Genomic DNA, 24,498 nt, shown 5'->3' with positions numbered 1-24,498 from the left:
CGTAGCTAACAATGTCCACCACAAACGCCTCCACCACGCGAGCCAGGGGTTCCATGTAGATGTTAAACAAGGTGGGGCTCAAACTTGAGCCCTGAGGAACCCCATGGCTTACCTTGCGTGGGGACGATCTGAAGGGAGGACAATGTAGCTGAAAGCTTCTATCGGCTAGATAAGACTTCAGCCAGGCTAGCGCTGACCCCGTCACCCCTATCTCCGTCAGGCGAGACATCAGCGTGGAGTGCAGCACGGTGTCAAACGCTGCACTCAGATCTAATAAAACTAATGCTGCTGTCTCGCCTTCATCCGCTATCTGCCTTATGCGCTCAGTGGAATATAGAACGGCTGACTCCGTCGAGTAGCCGGTTCTGAATCCAGATTGGGATGAGTGGAGATGGGTTTCTTCTTCTAGATGTTTCATAAGCTGTTTATTAGCAATTTTCTCCACAATCTTTGCACAGAAGGGAAGAAGGGAGATGGGGCGAAGGTTTTGCAGTTGTGAGATGGGGATGTTTGGTTTTTTCTTTAGGGGAATGACCTGGGCAGTCTTCCATGCATCCAGTACATGACACTCTTGAAAGGACAGAGTGATCATGTGGCTAATATGGTCGATTAGCATGCTCTCCATAACACCTTTACACCGCGCCACTGGGCATGTGTCAGGTGGAGATCGGGATTGTATGCTTTTGACAATACCTAGAAGTTCGTTTCTTTCTGGCGTTGTAAAGCATGATAGCCGCGATTTATGTGTGGAAACAGCTACATTAGTCCCAGGACTGGTTGGCAGGTTGTTACTAGCTGTAAAGGTGTCATGAATTTTGTCCACCTTATCCACAAAATAATCGGCTACAAGATCGCATAACTCATTAGAGTAGACGTCTTGAGCCTTAAGCCTGGTTGGGGTCGTGAGTTCTCTGTAGATACCAAAAAGTTCTTTGGTGGGGTTGTCTGCTGATTCGATTCGATTTTTAAAATAGATGCCCTTTTCTGACCTTAATAGTTTTTGGTATTTTTTTATCTCTATTTTATAATCTTCTTTGAGTTCAGGGGCATAATTCAGCCTCCACCTCCGCTCTAGCGTTTTACATTTGGCTTTAGCCAATCTAAGTTTTTCAGAGAACCACAAAGCTGTTTTGGATTGCCTGGTCGGGGGTTTAGACACCCATGGTGCTACTTCATCCAGAGCCTTGGCCATCCAATTCTCATAACTGTTCCATGTTTCCTGAAGTGTGTTACATTGGGGCATGGAATGGTTAAGTAAGGCGCGTTCGAATAGTTCATGGGAGAATTTCTTCTAGACCCTGCGCTTAATAGGTAAGGCTCTATTAGATTTAGTTGGCGGGGGGTGTCTTCTATTTCGAACGGGACGATGCAGTGGTCTGACCCAGGAGTATATCCTGTCCTGAGCAGGTGTGAGTCTAGCCAAACATATGGCCTAGGGAGACCACTCAAAAAGTCAGATCTTCAGCCCCTCACAGAATTCAAGAAGTCAAAAAGCTGTTATGTGTAGCGGCAGGTCATTCCACACTTTAGGAGCAAAGTATGAAAAGGCCCAACCAGACCTGGTTTTCCCTATGTGTAGGATGTGTGCAGGTAGGAGTCCAGAAGAGCAGAGGTGTATGGAAGGTTTGGAAAAGAAGATGCAATTGTTGAGGTATGCTGGGCTGGTGTACTGCCTTGAAGGTGTAGGTGAAGACTTTGAATTGTGCTCACTTTTACATGGGGCCCAATGGAGCTCCTTCAGGTGTGGTTTGATGTGAGTGCGGCATGGGAGGTTGAGAGTGATTTAAGCCACCAATTTCTGAATGATCTACAACTTTAGGCTGGTTGTTTGTTGATCCCAGCAGGGAAGGTGTTCCCATAGTCCAGCTTGCTTGTGATGAGGGCATGCCTAACTGTATTCCATGGGTGGTGATGGTTGCTGAGGAATTGAGAGAGATTGTTGCAGAGGTACTGCAAAGGGGTGATCAAGTTGGAAGCTGCCACTGGTGTGATGAAATCTTTCACGGTGGCGAAGATTTCTTTGCTTCTTTTGGTGCTGGCATCGATGTGGCGCACGATAGTGGTGTGTTTGGTGGTCAGGATGATTTGTTGGCAGTGCCCCAAGGCAAATTTCAAAGTGATCCTGTCTGCATTGTCCTTGCTCATTCTCAATGTGTGCTCCAGTTATTTGTAATGGTGTTCGATCAGTCTGAGTTCATCTGCTTACCGAATGGCCTGCAGTCTAGATCTTGTTATATTGCTAGATTAGAAGGAGGCCAAGGAGTTGAGGCAGGAAGTGATTCTGTTGCTGTTGTTGAAATTCTTGATGGCTTAGGCGAGGCTCTTTCTGTGTTCGGGTCAGTGGGTGTAGAGAGTGGTGTTCTAGTCCTTGTCAATGATGCTGCCTCAGTTTCAGCCAGCTAGTCTGGCGGTGGTGTGTGTGTATAGAACTGGGACGAGAATGTTGAATTCGATGAGTGTGTGTTCTGTCCAGAAGACTTGGTGTATGCTCTTCCACTCAAATGTTGCCAAAGGTCGTGAAAATAGGGTCAGGGTGGTGTTCGGCACGTCTGCAGGTCCTGTGACTCATTGGTGAGGTTAGGCTTCCAAGGTTTTCAATGTGTCTTTTTGATTTAAGGTCGGTGTCATCTTTTAGGTGGAAGTTCAGATCTTCAAGTATGATGTAATTGCTAGCATTGAGGGTGAGTGGTATGAGAAAGTCCATGATATTGACGGTGAAGTTGGTACACATCCTAGATGGTCTGAAGATGAGAGTACCACTCAGGGTGAACTTGGCAGTGACGTTGAACTTGAATCACAGGTGTTCAAAGTTAGAAAATGACATGTCCGTGGAGGTGGTGCAGCCAATGGCACTCTTGTAGATGATGGCAGTTCTGCCTTCGATGCTGCCATCTTCCAAAAAATAAAGGATGTCTCACGGAGACAGCCACTCTTTGCGAATAACCTACCACCACCTTTCAGGAGTTGGTATCTAATCAGTTCTTTGCTCCCACAATTGCACTCACAAACCATTGATATATTCCTCTCCAAACCACCAATAAGTGGGTTACGCTGCTTTCAGGTCACCTCCTATTTGTGATTCAAACAAGGATGTAAAAGCCCTTTTATGACTGGGAAAGACTTTTCTGGCTCACAAATGGGCTTTTGTAATAAGGAAAAATGTATTGTGGTGAAAAACCTGTGATTTTGGGACTCACGTTTTCTGCAGCCACCACATACCTTTGAACTTCAGGCCTCCTACTCCATCACTTGCAGGATTTTAGAAAACCCTCCAGATTGGAAGCTCTTTACCTGTTTAAAATTCAGAGTTTTGGAATACTCTCCTGCCAATAATATGAATACGAAGTGATTATATAGAGTCCCAGGAAGCAGTAAAGACCTAGCTGATACCTAATGCATGATCCACTGGGTGCAGGGTACATGAGGTAATGGTACACATAAGCAATCAATCTCTCATTCACATTTGTATGCTCTCATATGCATTAGAGCTACTACATTCTAGCAACAATGTGGCTGGAGTACAATTCAGGCCCTCACACACAACTAAACATACTAATCCTAAACTACAGTATAAATCATGTCTTACAAACGAAAAACATACTCATCTGTCCAAAAAGCACCATGGGGTCTTCTGACCGGTAAGAGGTTCTCTGCAAATGTTACAAAATAATATAGTATTTATGCCACACACTACTAAAGTGAAATCTATTTCTGCATTGGAGACTGTGCTGAGGCCAATTAATTATGACCATTTAATGATGTGAGTTGATAACTAAGGAACATTTATAATGATGCTCTTGGGGGTAGAAGGCTCACCATCCACAAGTGAGTCACTCAAGGAGACTAGGCTTCAAACAGCAATACAAATTGTTGCAATACAGATTGAGACACATGGCTCTGGTTCTTAAAGTCCTGATGGCTTTCCCTCCTCCAAATAAACACAAAAATGTACTACATTGAATATTCTGTTACATAATTGGAATACATTAGTAAACAATCTAAAAGAGAGATGCTTGCTGGGTCATGCATGTTTGGTCTACCAGTATTCTCTACTTTGCTGAACACCTCCACACACAACTAAATGTATAAACAGAAAGGCTTATTTCTGGATATCACAGATAACTTATTTTTGGTTCCACACTCTTTCATTGCACAATGCCACCATAGTATGCTTCACTTTTGGTACTCATAGCATGGAGGAAAATAGTGACTTTCCTTGCTGAGGTGGCTTTTATTCTTGATCCTCACTCAAACACCTACTTCGATTCTTCCAGCCCTACCTTTTCCTCTTACTCCTCTTATATTCCATTCATTCCCTATTCAGACAAGTACCTGCTATCATACACTTAACAGCATAAATGTAGAACATATGTACTGATGTAAGGTGTGGTTTTCATTGCGAAAGATAGATTACTAGTGGCCACCAGATTGGGGACTAGAAGGTGGTATTTCTCCCGAAGAATAAGACCTCAGTTTTGCTGGAATTGAGCTTTAACCAGTTTGAGGCCCTCAAGTTTTGAACTGGAGCTGGCAGTCATGAAAGCGTGTGGCAATTTCATCAGGATTGCTGGCTACCGATATCACAATTTGGGTGTCATCAGTGTAGGACACCACCAAGAACACATGGGACTTGATCACTTTGGCCAACAGGGCCCCATAAATATTAAAAAGAGTAGGGCTTAGCGAGAAGCCCTTTGGGATGATGCAGGGTAAAGAAAAGATAGGAGAACAGAGATCTTCCACGGCCATGAACTGCTCTCGATTGGCAAGAACGGATTTGAGAAGACATAGTGCAAGACCCTTTATCTCAATAGCTGCAATACAGTCAAAAAGTGTGTTGTGATTGACCGTACCGAATGCTCAGATAGGTCCAGCAGGAGTAATGCAGCACCTCCTCCTGTGTCAACAGTTCATCTCACTTGTTATAAAGCTGTGATCAAGGCGAGTTCTGCACTCTGGTCGCTTCTGAATCCAATAAAAGCGGAGATAAAACTTGAGATCTCTGCATTCACTGCCCTCGCAACAATTTTCGCTGGAAAGGGGAGTCTAGATAGTGGCCTGTAGCTGTTAGAATCCCAGTGGTACAGGCTGGGTTTTTTCAGAAGCGGAAGAACTGTTTTCCTTTTTTATTTTTTTATTTTATTGGTAAGTTCATAGCATACAAAAAGCAAGAAAACAAAAGAAATCCAAGGCAAAGAAATAGATATCATTTTAACATGATTTCACAGCGAGATCTCCGCATTGGACTCGCAGCTCCCAAGTCGGCGTTTTCAGCGGTCGCCCCCCCCATGGTCCATCAAACCTCTCCGGCTTTCACCGCCGTACTCCTCCACACTTCTCCACCGGCCACCGAAAACCAAAAAATCTGACTAGAAGAGAAACGAAGCCGCCGTGAACCTGAACCATGCTGCAGGCACAAACAGCTTTCGTCTACAGGTGAGTAGAGTCCTCTTTAACATCTAGTTTTCTGTAACCGCTTTGCTATTGGGATCTGCCGTGCCGGGAAACCCTTTGTTGGGTAGCTGTGCGCATTACAAATGTTAACAAATAAAAATAAAAAAAAAGTCCCGAGTAGGAGAGCTAGTCCTCACACACACGTCCGCGCAGCAGACGCCATCTTGCCTTCTGCCAGAACTGTTTTCCATTTAGTAGGAATATACCTGTGGTAAATATTTAGTTAAAATTAACCACAAGACATTTATCAATATGGTTTGGAGCTAAGTGTACCCCATTGGTGAGCCCAACTTGGGTTGGTGGATTAGGTTTATGACTTCCACTACCGTAAGGGGCGAAAATAATGAAATAGAGGGGGCACATGGTACCTTGCTTCCATGAATGAACATATAGTCCAAAGAAGATGTAAAGGGGCTAGAGTTGGAATTGCTAGGTGGGACATAAACAGACGTTGAGTCAACTGACATATTCTGTAAGAGGTCGCTGTAAACAGTTGTTATCTTGTCCTGGAAGAAGGTTGCAATGGAATCACAGAACGCTTTGCTCACATTTGTATTTTTAATTTCAGGTGGCTTGACAAGAATTTTTACTGTAACAAATAGTTATTGTGTTGAATTTTTTTGAGCTATTGGTATATAAGTTGGTTTTCTCAGTTCCATTTAGTGTCTTGTAGGTTGTTAAAGATTGTTTGTATAGCTCCTTGTCAGTAAGGCTGTAATTAGTCCTCCATTTTCTTCCCAGCCTGCGACAGGACTGTTTCTGAACTCTAAGGCCCTCAGTGAACGAGGGTTCTGAGGGAATGTTTCTAGACTTTTTAAAAATATTTGTTACTGTTTCTGTACAATCCAGAGAGGAAGTAATCCAAAGGTCGAAAGACGACACAGCCTTACTGGGTTTGTTAAAATGCAAGGGACAGTTTAGTTTTAATGACGAGTTTAATGCTTCAGGTGTAACAATGTGCAGGGCCAAAGGTTGCTGGCTGTCTTGGATAGAGAAGGGTTTGATGTCACAGTGTAACAAATCTGAGTTTTAGGAGTAAGCATAACAGCATTGAAGTAATTCGGGGTTCCCAAGGCCTACACACTCCAGAGATAACCCACTTACACTCAAGAACTGTTGGCACGGAAACTGTAAAAGGCAAAGAACAAATTTATTAAGACCCCATGGGGTGGTGGTACACTCAAACAGCACCCTTCGGTAATGCAAGAGGTATCACACCGAACACCGGTGTGACCCCGTTTATATACAGTTTTGGGGCAATAAAAGATAGGCGGCACGAGTTAAGACATATTTTAAGGACATATATGGTCATGTTTCGGAATACTGCCAGCTCATTGGAGGGGCACAACTCTGCTGGTCAGTTTGGTGCACATTCCAGAAGGTTTACGGGTCAGTGGGAACTGCGCATGTGCGGCTTGACCAGTACTAAAAATAGCCTGTTGCTGGGCAGATAGAAGTGGTCAGCGGAACGGACAACGGACTAAAGGGCACGCCAGCCACGAGGCCGCTCATGATCTAAGATGGCCGCTGCAACATTCAAAATGGCGTTTTCATATATAGCCAAGTTAAGGAGGACAACGTGTAGGTTCAGCTAATCACTAATGCGGCCGGGCCAATTACAACAGACGACCCTTTTAGCGGTTAGCTGAATCTACCTCATAGTGAACATAGTCAGGATGTTCGTCCTCGATGTCTATTAACATTATTTGTGTTACCTCCTTGTGAAGCATCATTTTGTCATGGGCAAGAGCTCGTCTTGATGGTATACAAGCTGATAAACACATTGAACATAAAGCTGGGCCACATTGAATACATAGGCATATAAAAAACATGGCTCCTACAAGTATACAGAGAATCGTCAACAATTTCCAGCCCCAAGTTGCAAGCATGGACCAGAACCATCCCGAAAGTGTCCAAGTTCCATTGTCCGGGTGAATCTCAGCTGCAATTTTATGAAGTTTGGAGATGGCATCATACACAGATGGGGAATTGTCTGGAATGTATACATAACAGCTGCTTCCGATAATTCTACAGGCCCCCCCACGATCAGCCAAAACAACATCCAATACCATTCTATTTTGGAGGGTGACAATCCTGGAAATCTGTAGTTCCTCGGTAATATTCCCCAGGGCAATGGCAGTGTCATTTGCAACAGCCTCGACAACACGTGTCAGTCGTCTGATTTTCCGGCTGTTTAGTGCAGCCCCCACAAAGGAGAATAGTCCCAGATTAAAGTCCACATATTGTTGTAATGCAGTATCCGTTTGGTCAATGTCCTCCAGGACAACAGTTCGTTTAACCCTATTCAGAACGAAATCATGGTACAAAGTATAATCATTGTGATACATCGGAGGGGCAATGAATACGGGAGGTAACACAAACGATACATAGCACGTGCCCAACCACCCCAATGGAAGCTGATGGTAGCCCTTCATTCCACAGATAAAATATGTATTTCGTGATGCAACAAATGAAATACCATTCGGGCTATCAAACGTGAGAGTAGTATTACATTCGCTTTTCCCCACTGCAATCGAACCCTTGTTCCTGATACATAAATCGGCTTTTGTAGCAATGACATTTATAACATGGGCACTAGAGACATTGATGTTCCTCTGGTTGCTGTATACACGTGGGGCAGACATATTATCAGGCCTGTACTCTTCCCATTCGAAACGAGTGCCCTCAGCCCAGGGAAACCCATCCTTGTCGTGGAAACATACTTTATTCAAACGGAAAAGCACCCCCCCTTTGGTTGGCCATCTCATAGTAAAGAGGAGGGTGTACCAAGCGTTGCATGACCCATTATGCGAAAATGGGAGTGGAATAAGTGGAGTGCCCCCTCTCTTCTGGTGCCCTGGCAACATCCCACATACCCAGCAATTTGAAGTATTGGTCATGTTATGTGTGTGGTGAAGAATCTGAATGAAGCTGTTATTTAAGTACGTTTGGCGATGTCGCTCTTCATGAAAGGGCAGTGTAAAATGAAAATGTTCAGACGGAGCCGGGGTAGTTGGCAGCAAATGTTCACGTACAGGCACCACAAGCTCAACTACCCAGGCTATAACAGCTATCACCACAATGGTCAAAACAAAGAAAAAGGCACCCAATATTTTCTTATCACGGGATGCCGTTGATGCCATAGTTCAAGAATGTTTGTGGAAAGTCTCAAATAGCACAAATTGTTCACAAATTGTTCACCAAAGTCTCAGATACACGTACGTGTATACCTAAAAAAGGAAAAATACGGTGCTGAACTCCGAGGTAGCCGTTGTTTTCTTCTCCGGGCCAAGACGGGTGTCGCTACTCTGGCAGAACTGATCCCCCCCCCTTGGAATTCCCGGTTTCCGTTTCACAAACCTGGAGCGGTAACCAACCAGTCATTAAAAAAAACAAAACAAAAATCTTCTTATCGTGGGCGCAGGTTGTAACGCTCTCTTCCGGTAGCAGATTGGTCCGGGAAGGCTCCCTCAACTTCGGGCGACGTCACAGCTGGGCTCTTTTCTTTTTCCAAGATCTCCTTATAATCAGTCAACACAGCAGGAGTCACCAGGTCCGGGGAGACACGGCGACAATGTGTCGAATGCACCCACCGCTTTCTGTTGGTCACTCGTACTGCGGTGCGGGTCGCAAGGAGGACCTGCTCGGGGCCCTTCCACCTGGGCTCCAGACTGCTTGCTCTCTCAAACGAGCGTATCATAACATAATCCCCAGGACGAAGATCGTGGCCCTCTCCAATAGAGTTATCAGGGAGCGCTTCTCGAACCTGTTGGTGAATAGAGAGCAAATCATTTGTTAATCGTGCCAGATAATCATTCATCATAACACAAGGTACATCATGTATTAATCGCGGCTTGGGCACCCCCCAGATATTCATAGGGCGGCCAAACACCACCTCATAAGGCGTAAGGCCGGTTCGTGAGTGGGGTACTGATCTAAGAGAAAGCAGTGCCAGCGGCAAAGCATCTGGCCACTTCAACGATGTAGACGCTACAATTTTGGCCAGCTTGAGCTTCAACGTAGCATTGTACCGCTCGACCAAACCTGCTGACTGAGGGTGGAATACAGCGTGGAACTTCTGCTGAATCCCTAACCCCTTCAGTACATATTCCACAATCTTTCCAACAAAATGGGGCCCATTATCGCTCCACAAAAATTTGCAAACTCCAAAGCGAGGAAAGAATTCCTTATGCAACACCTTAGCTGTCGTTAAACCCGTATTGTCTTTCGTGGGGTAGGCCTCAACCCATTTGCGAAAAGCACACACCACCACTAGGACGTACTTCAGGTTATTGCAGCGCTCGAGTTGGATGTAGTCCATTTGAAGCACTTCAAATGGTGCCGAAGGTGGAACGAAACCTCCTTTCGGAGTATGGGTCCCCTTTCCAGGATTGTGTTGCAAACACACCAGGCAGGTCTGCACTACTCTCGTTGCAGTATTAGCAATCTCGGGATGTTCCCAAACTCGTGTTAAAAGCCGAGTGATTGCCAGAGCTCCGACATGAGCCAGTCCATGTGTCATCTGGACCATCGCCTGTAAGTAAGCCGCAGGCAATTTCCACTTCTCCATGTCTTTACTTCTCCAACAACCCTCATCATCTAGTACCCCGTCTGCTGCCCAAGCCGCAAGTTCAGATTCAGTAGCTGATTTTTGAATATCCAATATTTCTGCTCTAGCATCATTCCATCGCTCAGCCTGTGATTGTACCACATACATGGGGGAGCTAGTTAGGGACATAGCCGTTTGTCTGGCTATGCTGTCTGCAAAGGCATTCCCTTGACCCACTTTATCCGTAATCTTTTTATGGGCACTGCACTTCACTATCGCTACTTTCTTAGGGCCAAGCAATGCATTTAGGAGATCACGCACTAGCTCTCCATGCATAATGTGCTCTCCGTGTGATGTCAGAAACCCACGTTCCCTCCAAAGTAGCCCGAAGTCATGGGCCACTCCAAAGGCATACCGGCTGTCCGTTTATATGTTCACACATAATCCAGCACTTAATTCGCAGGCTCTTGTTAAAGCTATCAGCTCTGCTGCCTGAGCCGACTTTTGTGGTATCCTAGCTGTTTCTACCACTGTCTTAAGTGTCGTGATCGCATATGCTGTGGAAGTCGTGCCGTCTGGCAGCCTGAAACATGATCCATCAACCCACAGTTCCCCATCCACATCTGGAAGTGGCACATCCTGTAAGTCAACACGACCCTTTGTCTGTTCCTCGGTCAGGAAAACACAGTCATGATGTTTTTCTTCCTGACCCTCCTCGGCCGGATAGGGCAATAAAGTGGCAACGCGCACCCATCATTCTCATGCACGTACAATGTGAAAAGTTTCGTATAGTCTGGTGTACCTAACACGGGAACAAAGGGCCTGCCTCAACTGCTCAAAAGCTTTCTGACATTCATCTGTCCACTCAAGAGGCATTGGTGTGGCTTTGGACAGTAATGCTAGCAAAGGTTTTATGATATGCGAAAAACCCATGATCCATTGCCTACAAAAGGACGTCAACCCTATAAAGGCACGTACATCTCTCTGCGTGCGGGGGACTGGTGTGTCTAAAATTGCTTGAATTCGATCAGATGTTAATGCACGCCCCTCCTTAGACAACAGATGACCAAGGTAGGTCACCTGGGGTCTACAGTATTGAAGCTTTTTCTTAGAAACCTTGTGATTGTTTTGTGCCAAAAAGGAAAGCAACGCAAGTGTGCTCTGTTCACATTGTGCATAAGAGTCAGCGGCAAGCAGAAGGTCATCCACGTACTGGATGAGCGCAACGCCAGACTGCAATTTAAACGAATCTAGCTGCCTTTTCAAAGCCTGGCTGTAGATGCTAGGACTTTCAGTATATCCTTGGGGAACACGACAAAATCTATACGATTTATTATTGAGCGTAAAACCAAACAGATATCTGCTATCAGGATGAACAGGGATGGAAAAGAACGCATTCTTTAAGTCAATAACACTAAAGGTGGTGGCTGTCGGTGGAACCAAGGTAAGCAAGGTCGTAATATCAGACACCACCGGGTATTGGGGAATGACAATTTAGTTGATCTCTCGCAAATCGATAATAAATCGATAGACTTTGCCATCAGTGTCTCTCTTAAGAATCGGAAGAATAGGACTGTTACAAACATTATAAGGGACCTCCTCCACAACCCCTGCAGAAATCAAATCCTGAACAATATGTATTAATGCAATTTCACCTTCTCTCGAAATCTTATACTATGGCACTCGTGGTAGAGGGGCCCCCTCCTTAACAGTAATGTGTATTGGTGGAATACGCATCTCTCCCACATCCGTATCTGAGGTCGCCCACAACGTATGCGGTAGAGAGGCCAAAGCTGGACTTTCTAAAATAGCATAAAATCTGTCAGGGTCAGGGTAATTGTCATTCAGGATAACCCGCACTCCCTCTGGAGCGCAACGTATTGTCGCTCGAAAATATTTAAGCAAATCAATGCCCAGGATATTATCTGGGGTATGGGGTGATAACAAAAATTGGCCAAAACTAAAGTATTTGTCTATGCATAGTGCAAGGGGCTTGGACAATGGGCTGGGGGAGGGTGTACCATCAAACCCTACACACGTAATCATTTCGCCGGACAGGGGAGCCCTCGGAACCAAGTTTTTCGACAAAGCGCTATGAGTAGCTCCTGTGTCGACTAGAAACTGATCAGTAGAACCCAGAATGCCCGCTGTTACATATGGACCTTGCTGATCTACCGGCACTTCAACTGATTCCTTACCCCATCCTACGCAATCCTATGCATGCACATAATCCTGATGTTCCACATTCTCTCCTTCCGAAATCTGATATTGGTTCCGTCTATCAAACGTATTTCGTTCATCCTGGCCACGGCCCCTCTCCTCAACCTGTCTACGATCACCTCCGCCACCCCTCGCTCCAGTATAACCTCCTCTCGACCTTCCACTTCCTCGACCACGCTGACTACGCTGTTCACGAAGTACCGGACAATCTTCGGCCCAATGCCCAAACTCCTTACAATAAGCACACTGATCCTCCGCAATATCCGTACGACCATACGATGCGTTTCCTCCACCTCGTCTACCTCTATCATTCCCTCTACCCTGTGTTCCCCGAACTTGCGCCAACATCACCTTCGTTTTCAATTCCTTCGCCTTTTTCTCCACACTTTCTTTAGCCTCCACTTCCTGTCGCTCATAATACTGAGCCATAGTTAACAAGGACGCAGGGGTCGCCGTGGCCCAGGAACTTTCACTCGACTTCAATCGTTTTGCAATCTCTGGTAGGAGATTAGCTACATACTTATCTACAAACAAATGCCGGCCCGTATCGTCTGTCAAAGATTGACCACTGTAATCATGAAATGCTTCCTCGAAGCGTGTAAAGAAATCTGAAACCGTTTCATTGGGTTTCTGCTTGCACGATGTTAGCATAGTCCAATCGATCTTTTTGGAGGGAACAAGCGTTTTTAATTTATTCAAGATAGCTGCCGGGAGATCTAGAATTAACTGGCAAGGCTTACAGGCTGGTTCTCTATCTAAATCTGCAGCATTTATTTCCTTCCATGTTCCCCCCAATATCGTTTCGTCATTATTTTTACGAATCTGCCTCCACATATCAGGTGGTAATATTAGCCCAAAAAACAAATCTATATCCACAAGAGTCATCACACAAGATGATATAGCCCCCTCCACCCCCTCATAAAATGCCGCCGGATTCTTCCGAAGATCAGGTAGAGAATTTTTCAATGCCATGACATCTGCTCTATTCCACGGCGTATATACCCAATTATACACAAAATACCCTTTCGCATCCTTCGACAATTTATCATCATCCGTACCTTCCCCTTTTGGTGGAACATACAAAGGTGCGGCTTCACGCATAGGCATAACATGCAATGCAAAACTCTTATCTGAACCACGGAGAGAACACTCTTTGGCCTGCCCATTTGTCTCCAACTCGGCCTCCTTTTGGCTCTTTTTCCGTTCCTCCCTCAATCGGATGGTCTCATCCCGCAGCTTGATCAATTGCGCAAACAGGTCATCAACATCTGAAAGATCAAAATCACCTTTAGTCAAATTTTCACGATACACTGACAACGCTTTGGGCTCAAACGTATCAGAAAGGTCACGATATGCGCCTACAACTTCATCCGCCAGACTAGACAAAAAGTACATCAATTCAAGATCCGACCACCCTTTCTTTTCTGTTAACAATTGCTCCTGAGTAATACTACGCTTATTCACTTTACGAGCCCAACTGCGTAGGTGAGCGGACCTCTCCGCAGTGAACCTGAGAGCGGATATACCCTTCTTGTCCGACTTATCCCGTCCGTCGTCCCCTGAATCCTCATCCGGAGCCGTCGGCGAAACATACGGAGGCGGTGACCGTTCTAACAAAGAAAAATCATCAATTTAATTATTAGGGCAGGATAAAGTGGTCGGCGAATAGGAAATTGACCAGTCGTTTGCAATTTACGTTCCCGTTCCTCCCTTTCTTTCTTCTCCTGAGCCTCCTTTTCCTCAAGCTGTAAAGCCTTATCCCGAGCAGCCTTACGCTGCTCTTTGTCCGCCAAGGCAACTTCACGCTTCATTCGCTCACGCGCCGCTTTCTCCCACATTCGCACACAATCAAACATATTTTGTCTAGACCTACGTTGAAACAAACATTGCTCTACAAATTGTATTTTACTTAAATCAAACGACCCGTGTAGAGGCCATTGCAATTCAGGATCGGCCTTGGTGTACTTATGCCATAATTTACTGTACATAATAGGGGGAAGGCCAAATTTTATATACATGTCCCTATTTGGTGTTCCCTCTGGGGGAGCCGGCTGTGCTTCTGCTAATCTAATTGAGGTACCTTCTCCAAGACAACACATTCCTCGGAGTGTGCTGAAAACAGGCATGTTCAAAAAGTATCACGAAAACGTGACACCACACAAAATGGCACTTACAGTTCTTCACACAAGTGTGCCGCTCAGGGGGAAAAAAACAAAGTTAGAGAAACATCTCTACATGCCTGCCTATGTGAAGTGCACTACACATATAAGTTCAAAGATCACAAATTCACAATGTTAGCTAACTCAAATCAAAGACGTAGATCGTAGGACTTCGGCAAGCGTCCAAGGACTGCCTTACCGATCACAAATCACAGAATTTCAGTAAGCATCCGAAAACTACCTTACCGAACACAAATCATAGGACCTCAGTAAGCGTCCGAAGACTACCTTACCGATCACAAAGCTTACCCAAATTCCCAAATGTCCAGATTCCAACTGCCAAGGTCTTGTGAACCAAATCAGCCAAACTGCACTTTCTCAGCGATGCAGACACTTCGGAAACTCAGTCGGAGACCGGCGCCACCTGGAAGGTCAGATCGGAAGGAAAAGGAAAAAACACCGTGGCAGCCAAGACTCGGGTCACTCGTGGCAGCGCGCGTCCATGGCGAGTTTCCAAGCCTTCGTCACGACCTTTCCTTCGGGCATCCGAGTCGCCGATGAGTCCCTTCGTGGTCGCCAATTGAAGTAATTCGGGGTTCCCAAGGCCTACACACTCCAGAGATAACCCACTTACACTCAAGAACTGTTGGCACGGAAACTGTAAAAGGCAAAGAACAAATTTATTAAGACCCCATGGGGTGGTGGTACACTCAAACAGCACCCTTCGGTAATGCAAGAGGTATCACACCGAACACCGGTGTGACCCCGTTTATATACAGTTTTGGGGCAATAAAAGATAGGCGGCACGAGTTAAGACATATTTTAAGGACATATATGGTCATGTTTCGGAATACTGCCAGCTCATTGGAGGGGCACAACTCTGCTGGTCAGTTTGGTGCACATTCCAGAAGGTTTACGGGTCAGTGGGAACTGCGCATGTGCGGCTTGACCAGTACTAAAAATAGCCTGTTGCTGGGCAGATAGAAGTGGTCAGCGGAACGGACAACGGACTAAAGGGCACGCCAGCCACGAGGCCGCTCATGATCTAAGATGGCCGCTGCAACATTCAAAATGGCGTTTTCATATATAGCCAAGTTAAGGAGGACAACGTGTAGGTTCAGCTAATCGCTAATGCGGCCGGGCCAATTACAACAGCATGAGGGTCTGACGAGATCAGAGGAGCGAGGGTGAAGTAAGAAGAACATTTTTGTCAGAAAAGATTCCATGTAGCAGGTGAGCTGCCGAGTTGGTGCCCGTGACATGATGGGAGAGACCCATGCTCCCCATTGTGTAAATCAGGTGTACTGCATCCTTGTCTAAATTAAGATTAAAATCACTGAAGACAGTGAAGTTGACTGAATCATGGTGTCTAGAAGTTGGTTCAAATCAGCAAACCATCAAACAAGTGATTGTTAGTGAGCTGGAGTTTGAAGGATACCGCTTCAAGGTCATTGAGGAAGTTATGATTTATTTATTGTTGGAAGTTTAAAGGAGGTGACCTAAGACAACTAGCCACAGGTGGTGATATGCCCTCGAATATTTCATTGTTTTTCTCTATGATACAACTTGGTTAGATGCTTGCGTACAATGGTTGATGTAATATAACACTGTGGGGCCGATTCCGATGTCCTCAGGAAACTGTTCCAAACTAATCGGCCTCGAACTCGTTTCCAAACAAATTAGGGGGGATATTATCAAGGGGGTTTATCTCCGCTTTTTTGGCTTTAAAAGCCAAGAAAGCGGAGATAAAATTATCTCCCTATTACCTAGCTGTCGCTAACACCAGTTAGCGACAGCTAGTAGGAGATAGCGACCATCTTGGGCCCGCTTTGCATGTCAGTGATATTTATCACTAATGACATGCAAATTGGGCGTGCCAAGATGTTAGCGACTGGAAACAGTCGCTAACATCGCTATCTCCTATTACCGACTTTTGGAGATATTCGCGCTAAGCGCGAATATCTCCAAAAGCTAACACCTGCCCCTGAGCAGTTCTTAGCCATGTTATCCAATGAGAGGTGGATAACATGGCTAAGAGCAATTGCTCTGTAATGTATGAATATCGCTGACTCTTCAGCGATATTCATGCATTTATGCCGATTTTTATCGCTTAGGAGATAAACCTTGATAATAGCAAGGTTCCTAAGTGATAAAAATCGACGCAGCTCGGCGATAAAAATATCCCCGCTAAACCAACATAGCGATAATTATTGGTAATATGCCCCGTCCCGCGAGTCCAGACGAGCGATTATGATGCTACCCAACATTGTTCAGTTGTACTCGCATTGACTTCAATGGGGGTCTGTGTTCCAAACGACAACACAGGCTCCCATTGAAAAAGGGGTGGTTGGGGAAAACCTAGCACCCTGTGGCCGGCACCCCATGGTGCCTGCCACATTATGGTTTGTTGGGAAGAGGGGTCCCTTGGATACCCCCACAGGCCCTATTCATATGCCTCTGGGGGCCCTCAAAGACAGATTCCGACAGCTGTTTTGTGTCGGGCAAACCGAATCGGAGAACTCGGAGCATTTCCGAACAACATCGGAATCGGCCATTGTGTGATGAATTATGCAGGGATTTGCTGAAATCACAATTCACAAAACCAGGTGACAATTTGCCGTCAATGTGTCACAGTCATAGGTAAGATCAACTGTGAGCGTTGTTACCAGTTGTGCTTCGTCATTTGTGGGTGTACCATTTGCTGCGCGGCTTTCTAAAATAGACGGTGATGCTGCTAGCATAGATAGTACATTGAGAATGCCACTGACCATACTGCAGTTCATAGTACATTGAACATGGTGGGTAGGTGGTGCCTGACCTGCTTTCCATCTGCCTGATGTGTGTTCCATTGCAGTGAAGCCTACCGTCGGCAGCTGCCTTGGTGATGTCATCACTGTAACCGCCAGTGGCACACACGTAAACCCACAGCCTCCATGTCACCCCCTCAGTCGGCTGCCAGGATCACTTTATACTTTCGGTTCAGTTCTGTGGTATTTTTTGCACCAGTGGTAAAACATACATACTGCTGGTGATAAAGGTCTACTGATTAAAACACAAAAGCAACTTTTCATATGGGATACTACATTGTGAGATTTGCCTCCCAGCAGAGTGGTGATCACAGGTGATGGGTGCTGCACCGCCCCTTAGTTTCTTTCATACAGGAACCTTTTTCTTGAAAGTTTTCTCTTACTAATTGTTTCGTTCTTTGTGTACACGTTTCTCTCGATCTCGTTGTATTTGTCTTGGTTGTTCTTGCTTTCTCAGGCCACTTATTCTATTCATAGGTTGCCAGGATTTCTTTTCCTTCCGTCTTCCTTTGGCTGACGCTGGTTTTAAAGGAAGCTAAGTTTTTCCGAAGGGTCTGCCAAGGGGCCGCTTATGTTGAGACACATGACGATCACGGTGCAGTGATGAAAGCAGGAAACCAGAGGCAAGTGACCTGTCTCATAAGTACTGCAGCGACCTGGCATTCAGAATGATTCACAGAGGAAAAGAAGTTGGACAAGACACCTGAACAGGTTTGTGGAACTTGAAAATTCAAAGATGAACGTTTGATAATGTGTATACAAAATTATTATTATAACTCTCAAATATTAGGAAAACTATATTTTTAGTCGGATTCCTCATACAGCTGCTGGAATACAGACGGTCACTGAAGCAGTGCTTAAATTGTGCAGGTGGTTTCAGGTGTGGGTGACACAAGCTCTTGTTTTTGGTGACCAGAACTTATCAGACTTTGATCGAGAGAACAGGAGAAAGAACGGGGGAAGAAGGAGTAAGAAAAAGAAAGGGAAAAAGTGACATTGGAAAAAAAGAGGGGAGAAAAGGAAACTGTGCGAGTCAGAGAAAGAGACAGGCAGTGTAGAGGGTGGAAGAAAGAGTCATACGATGGAATTACAACTAAGCAGCCTAGATATTCAGCAACCACTGCTATCCCCAGCACAGGCATTGGTCTACTAAGAAAAATGTTGGCTCCTGTATTTATCTTCTTTTTGTTACAAATTAGGCACTGGTGGAATTAGTGGAAAGTGGGTGAAAATGTAAAGGTGGAATGGAGTTCAGCCTCTTTATCTGAGAAAGGGCTCTCGTTTCTTTGAAGCATATGATTTGCATCTGTGATGATTGGTCAAAACAAATGCATTGTATGCATGGCCACACACGCATGCCCAATGCCCAAACTACACATTGTGTCCACATGTTAAGTTGCTTCAATGTCATTTAATACATATGTGTATGCATGTATATATATATATCATCAAGGGCTCAAGGGCCCGAAACGCGTCATGGCGGAGGTTGTGTTGCACGTGAAATAAATATTGGTAAACTACCTGAGTGGGTTCGTGTTCGTTTTTCTTGAGTGACACAGAGGGAGAAAACGGAGTTCTTTGGAGATATATATATATATATATCACCTCGGATCCCCTGGGCTCACGTAGTCACCACAGAAGTCACGGCACAACAGCAGCTAAGTTCAAGTTTCTTTATTATTACACAAACACCATGTGCATTAGCAACAGGACGGCCTACGCGTTTCGACTATACTTAGTCTTCAACTGGACCATAGAGTCCCTTGTGTCTAGACAATTTATGTTGTGCTCTGTGTTTAGTACCCTTGTTAGTTTCCATACCCTTAAAAACAACTAGACTACCAATCCTGAGTGTGATATCACGGCATATCGCGATCGCCATTTTTTTCCCACCTTGAGTCTATTCACCTCATTTTGTTCAGTAAAGTGCTGTAATAAATGTAAATTTACAAATGTGTAATATACATAATGTGAAGTACTCAAATAGAATTGTGCTTTTCATACACATTGACATTTTTCATGGACCAAGGTGAAATGTCCGAAAAAAGCTTTCTATTGATATTTTTATTCTTTTATATATCTTTTCTTTTTTTTGTTTTCTCCTGTTTATTATATTGTCTTTTTTCATCCATAGTTCATATTCTAAAGTAGACTATATGTGTGTGTGTGTGTATATATAGTCTGTGGTGCAACTGTAGTGTAGTTCCTAGTTTCCCACTAGGCCCTGCGCATTGGAATAACATAAACAGTAGTATCGACGTGGAACTGCGGATATTCCAGGCCTCCACTGACTATGCTAAACTTAATTGGGTTGTGTTACGAACTAGCTCAGAGGTCACTGGAAACTTTCTTCTCTGCATAGGAAGTGATCAGCTTCCTTGGCACAGACAAGAAGGGATTCAGTTTTCCAACAACCGTGCAACATGACAACTTTGCTCCTCAGATCAAGAGTCGATCTCTAGGGTCGTGTGAAACAATAGACACAGATTTCACTCAGTCAGTCTAGTGCAGTTTACTTTCACGGTATGTAGAGAATAGAGAGACGGGCGTGTATCAATAAAGGGTTAACATTTATTGAGCAGTCTTTCTTCTCGTACAAGAGAAATGTATTGCCACAATTGCAATAACTGTTATTATAAAAAGTACGTACAGTAAGATAAGTATTGCGAAATAGAACTGTAAAAGCATTGATATGGTTTCTTAGCCATACAATGGGTAAAAGTAATAAAACATATATACAGTCATATATACATTAGGCTAACATACTCAACTGATGCTTCTAACTAAGCCTACCCCAGTGTGCCTGACCTAAGCCTAACACGTGAAAAGGGGAGTAAGTAAGTAGCTTAAGTTAAGTTGGTTTTGCCAAGGTTTGTTTCAAGAATTCTCGTCTAAGGGTTTAGTCAACACCATACCTCTGAATAGAATGATGGAGGATTGGTATCTCCTTCAGGGGTCTCTCTCGATATCCCAGTCACCCGCGAGGGTAAACCGGAAGCGCCGGGACTGGATTTCTCTGCACGAGAAATGCAGCGGCTCTCTTCAGCGCGTCGAGGAAGGAGGCGGGGGACAGCGTCCGCGGGCAGCTGGAATCTGCTGGATGTCTTCGCAGAGGACGGCTGCTCGGCTCCTCAAGCGTACTGCACCATAGTTCGCGCTGTAGCGGCGATAATGGTAATCAGCAGCTTCACCACCACAGGATAGCAGGCTGCAGCGACAGAGTGCTAGTTTTTACCAACACAGGGTCATGCAGGCAGCCAGCATCAGCAACAGTGGCTTGTAGCTCACAGCTCACGCTCTCTCATTGCTTAAGGCAACGTTGGTAATATTTATACCTGACAGGTGCCGGGTTTGACGCAAGTTTGCTGGACATAAGACGTCAATTAAAGATGTCACTAGGAAGTGACAGTTATCAGTTGCTCATTAGAGTTCCATTACTAATCAAAACATAGCAAGCGGGGATTTCCAGGTTTGCTAAGTTTTTATCTTGTTGAAGAACTCGGAGTGTTATCTAGGAATATCAGATAGTGACTGCTGCTCTGTCATTGCACTAATTGGTCGCAAAGGAAGTAGCAGGGAGTCATGCTGGAATGTGGCTCTGTTCGTGTGAGGCCAGAGATGACTTTTCAGAAAATCGCACTTGAACGGTTATGCCAATATAGGGAATAAATGGATTTATAGCCGAATAGGGGCATAAGGTCACAGTATCGATCAGGAACCTAGATAAGCACGCAACACCCACTCCACGGGTAATGTCCATCAAAATTACTAAAACTAAGCAATTAGATGCATGTGTAACATTGCCCACCCCAAAATACATAAATGCATTCGAAATAGGCGTACTTGTAATACATGGAATTTAGGTACTGTACGTTTTTTAAAGCATAGTAATCATTCAAAAGGTATTGCATATAAAATCAATGAACGATTATGCAAAAAGAATTACACATGAAGTATCTCTGACAGAAAAATGCGAGATAAATCATCACATAAAAATGCATTGTAATAACATGTGTGCTAGAGGCTGGTGTTATGTTGTTATGTCTCTCGATGTGATTAGAAATAGAAGTGTGAAGCTTCTGTTCTCTAAGAATAGTTTTTACGTTAAGCAAAGAATTGTTTGTGCCAAAAAGGGTCAATATTAAAAAAATTGTCCAATTCAAAGAAAATAGATTTCCAAAGCTCCTGGCAGTTTTTGTTGATCAAAACTGAAGGCCGAATTCAGAGTTCATGGGAACGCTGTGTGTCGGAAAAGCTTCTAAAAGTTATTGTTTCTGTACGGGTGAGAACATCGTATCAGACAGGCTCGCAAAGAATTGGTCTACAAAATCAGGTGATAGTTCAACCAAATTAGATAGCGCTGTAACTTGGCAGGTGTGAGAATGATTGCTGTCATCGAAGGCAGGACCAGCAATGCTCACAGAACGTTGTACCTGGGTGATGTTGCTTTTGTCACTCGCTCCACTGTTACCACTTGGCTGTAGTACAGGAGTCTCCACAAATGCCGTCATCAGGATTGGTAGCCGCTGGGGACAACACAATGCGTGAGCCGTTATTGGACTGAGCAAAGTATCGACGTCCATTGGTACTGCTGATGGAAGTGAAAGACAGATGTCCAACAAGCATTCATCGCCGCAAAGCATACACCGTAGCACAGGTAAAATGCAATTTTGCCATATCGGTCTGAATGAAAGGAACCAGGTCATGTTTAGATCTCTCAGCCTGGCCAATCCGAGGACGTTAGTTATCCTGTCCCTGTAGCGCATTGCTAGGATTGTCTCTTCCATTCCCATGGGAGCTATGTCTGAGCCGAGGCTTGCCATAACGTAGCAGGAGGGTCAAAAATAGAATCCCTGCAACGAGTCCCAAAAATAGTGGTATGCCGCCAAAAATGGAGTGCACAAAATTAGGAAAGATTCCCAAAATTGCCTGGAAGGGTGTTAGCAGTCCCGTAAAGACTGTCTTAAATATGCCTGGGATGCTTGTTGCACTAGACATGTTAAGGAGTTGGCTGCACATTTCTACGAAATGCACGGGGCAATTTGTTGATAAAAGGTCATGGACTTCAGTAGCCGTCCTTGCGACTAGAAGATCATACGTCTCTTTAGATGACGTTATAGGCACTGTTGTCTGTAAAAGCACAGATTTCATTTTGCTTAATGTATCAATTCGTATAGAATAGAGATTCAGACGAGGCCAGAGGGGAGTCACTATGTCTGGAGGCCCGCTCGGAAACAATGCTTGCATACAGCATTTGACCATGGACGTAACTTGTACTAGATAACTTGTCCCTGGCGCGAGGCCACAACACCTGTGATCCGTTCTAAGAATGTAACTCCCGTTCGAAAGTTGCATAAAGAAGGGCTCTATCTGAGTTGCAGGTGTGACTAGCTGGTGGCATGAAAGGTTGTTTGAATTCCCATCACATGCTCCGTGTAAATTAATACCCTGACACAAAAGTATACCGCTTAGTGAATGTTTACAGTTCTCACCACTAAGAAATACATTTTTGTCGCTGTCACTATAGCAAGAATGAGTGTATGGTAATTTCCATATGGATTTTACATATCCTTTACCCAATTGTTCATACTGGCCAGCAGGTATGTATTCAAGGCATTTTTTAAATCGGAAAGTTGTTATCGGAATTGTGATAATTCCGTGTATTATCCATTCAATGACAGGACTCTCTGACATTGTCAATGGTAATCTCTCGAGTCTTTCGATGCTCAGGATTGTATAGTCTGCTCCTTTCTGTGCCAAACTGATCTGTTTATCAGTAAGGTTAAAACTGGAAAATAATGACGTTGTGTTGATTAAACGCCAAGGCACATAGCCTGAACGAAGGTTTTGCAGCGTCCAGCCTAGTTCTATAATAGAGCGTAATTGAGACTGGCCATGTTGTAACATTAGCAAATCTCTGTCTATCACATCAAAGGCAGAGGATACAATATTGTCCAAAGAAGATATTCTGGAAGACAGAGTCGTTAACCCATTGTCTACCACAGAAAGTGATTTCTCCAAATTAATACGATCAATTTCTCGTATTTTCTCAGTAGTTTCAATTTGCTTTACTTTCCAAGCCTCGTTGTAAGCAGCATAGATACTGGTCGCTATGAAACGCTTTTGACGCTGTTTGCGTGGTCCAAGAATGAAATCGCGCAAATCAGCACCATCTTTTAGTAAAGACAAGTGTTGCTTAATTTCAGCCAGTGTGGATGTAGCTAGCCAATCTAGGCAGAGTTTCCCTACACTGTATGTTGTTATAATCCCTGGATGTTGTCTCTGGGAGTATCTAGGGTCTAATCTGGTCATTTTTAAACCCTGTGTTTTATTCAGGAATCTATCTTGACAGCTATTTGTGTCTGTAGGCCAGATTAACCACTTTTTCCAATCAGGATGTGTTCTGTTGAAATGTAAAATTTGTGACACGTCCAATTCAATATCTGTGGTTGTATTTTCAGGTATTGGCTTTGGTATAGACGGTGTTTTAAGGTCTTTGATCTTAGCTAGGCCAAGACAAGATGTTTGGTGTATAGTGTCATTTAAAAATAACATTTGTTCTGGTATCATGCAGTTTCTAAATAGTGCTTCTATGCCTTGCACCTGCCAATCTTTTGTACCCCAAATTGTTTTCGTTTCAATATTATTTTTCCAATAATCAAAACCAAATGTCATCATTTTGTCATAAAATGCTTCTGAGTATATCAATTTAGAATTCGTCAGCATTGTTTTTATTCCTCTTTTCTCTAACAGTTTGTAATAAAACGTTTCTGCATCACTGGTGTTAAACCCTGAAAAATATTTGAATTTCTCAAAAAATGCTTTAGAACTGCTTTTAGGTGGTGTAGCACAATGTTCCCATTGATTATACATAAAAACATTTCTAGGCTGTGCAGATTTATGCAAGTAATGATCCCCATAGTGGGTGTAACAGAATAACTGCTCATAACTAGATGAACCTTGTAAATAATCATGATCTGTGAATCTAGCTGACATTACTAAATCAGACATCATGTCATTAATACTGTTAAAGTCCCAATCATCAGAGAATGTACTAGGAGTCACAAAGTCACTTAAGGAAACCTTTAGTTGATGAGGATACTTCAGGATTTCGACCGGACCATATATCTCATAGTCTGTTTTCTCCCATACTACCCCACCAGGTATTGGAATTGCTGTGACATTTACTGTTGACAGTTCTCTTTTCTTCACGTGTGATGATCTGTGTGGTTTCAGGACTAGGTTGATGTTCTGACTTGCTGTGTCCATTGTAATATATTTTCCTTCAATGAATTTTCCCAAACACAGT

The 24,498-nt window shown here is 44.2% G+C and overlaps 1 protein-coding gene across 1 annotated transcript in view; it reads left to right on the top strand.

Annotated features, from left to right (window-relative positions):
• The first annotated feature begins 17,773 nt into the window (after positions 1-17,773).
• Positions 17,774-24,498, top strand: part of LOC147684560 (metalloproteinase inhibitor 1-like) — a 71,388-nt gene continuing 64,663 nt past the window's right edge. The window contains exon 1 of the mRNA XM_086940399.1: positions 17,774-17,900. The gene's annotated coding sequence lies outside the window, so the exon portion shown is untranslated. The remainder of the gene's footprint in view (positions 17,901-24,498) is intronic.

This window comes from Lissotriton vulgaris, chromosome 10 (genome assembly GCF_964263255.1).
Source record: "Lissotriton vulgaris chromosome 10, aLisVul1.2, whole genome shotgun sequence".
Lineage (NCBI taxonomy): Eukaryota > Metazoa > Chordata > Amphibia > Caudata > Salamandridae > Lissotriton > Lissotriton vulgaris.
The sequence above is the reverse complement of the archived record's forward strand: the minus strand, read 5'-3'. Positions and strand labels throughout refer to the sequence as shown.